The 1,313-nt window shown below is 47.9% G+C and overlaps 1 non-coding gene across 1 annotated transcript; it reads right to left on the bottom strand.

The window, feature by feature from the left end:
- Positions 1-1,241: 1,241 nt before the first annotated feature.
- On the bottom strand, positions 1,242-1,313 carry TRNAQ-CUG (transfer RNA glutamine (anticodon CUG)). Its single transcript has one exon. It is a non-coding gene; the product is annotated as a tRNA-Gln (tRNA).

The following is a 1,313-nucleotide window of genomic DNA, read 5'->3' as shown; positions in this document are numbered from 1 at the left end:
CAGATTCAATCATATTTACATTTGAAACATACACCGGAAGTCTGCCTCTGTGGTTTAGTGGTTAGCCTGATTAGCTGCCACCCCCGGAGGTCCGGGTTCGATTCCCGGCTCTGCCACGAAATTTGAAAAGTGGTACGAGTACTGAAACGGGGTCCACTCAGCCTCGGGAGGTCAACTGAGTAGAGGTGGGTTCGATTTCCGTGGTTTCCCACTTCTCCTCCAGGAAAATACCGGCCACGGCCGCTTCCTTCCCTCTTCATTGCCTGTCCCATCCAATCTTCCCATCCACCCACAAGGCCCCTGTTCAGCATAGCAGGCGAGGTCATTCTCCCCAGTTGCATACCTGACCCAGAGTCTGAATTGCCAGGACACTGCCCTTGAGGTGGTAGAGGTGGGATCCCTCGCTGAGTCCGAAACCGACCCTGGAGGGTAAACAGATTACGAACGAACGAACATACACCGGAATCCGTTAGATTGACAGATGTGTGGTAGATATACTGACCCCAATGGACGCCATTCACTGCACATCCATCGGCTTATTTCAAGTATTGTGTTATGATTTAATGTGTTGCTTGCAAGATTAGCAAAAGAATAACCTGCTCTTGAATTGGACATCGTGGTACTGCCAAGAAATTTGAACAGTGGGACGTGGGCTGAAACGAGGTCAACTCACCCTCGGGAGTTCAACTGAGTAGAACAGGGTTCGATTCATTCCTCAGCCTTCCTCAAAATGGTCTACCTCTTCCCGCGCAGGCAAATGCCCAGATTGTACCTAACTTAAAGCCACAGCCACTTACTTTCCTCTTCCTTGTCTATCATTTCCAATTTTCCCACGCCACCACAAGGCCCCTGTTTAGCATAGCTGTTGAGGCCACATGGGCGGGGCACAAGTCCTCCTCTCCAGTTATATCACCCCACACACCCAAAGTCTCACGCTCGTGGACACTTCTCCTAAGAGAGTAAAGGTGGAACCCTCGCTGAGTCTGAAGGAAAAAACCAACCCTAGAGTGTAAACGGAGTAAGTAAGTAAGAAAAAATGCGCAAAGATCTGAGCAATGTTCAATAAAAAGCAATTGGTCACAGCGTAAAGCTTAGTTCGAACTTACGTTTGACGTATATTACTATCAAATACCAGGTGCTCAGTTCACGAAGGGGAAGTACATTCGGACTCCTATTCTAGGTATATTAGAGTATGCCTTTACGCATTAACATACTTATTAACGTATTCAATTTAAAATTCCAGGTCCCACCGAGATTCGAACTCGGATCGCTGGATTCAGAGTCCAGAGTGCTAACCATTACACCATAGGACC

Source organism: Anabrus simplex, chromosome 3, assembly GCF_040414725.1.
Source record: "Anabrus simplex isolate iqAnaSimp1 chromosome 3, ASM4041472v1, whole genome shotgun sequence".
In the NCBI taxonomy this organism is placed as follows: Eukaryota; Metazoa; Arthropoda; class Insecta; order Orthoptera; family Tettigoniidae; genus Anabrus; species Anabrus simplex.
The sequence above is the reverse complement of the archived record's forward strand: the minus strand, read 5'-3'. Positions and strand labels throughout refer to the sequence as shown.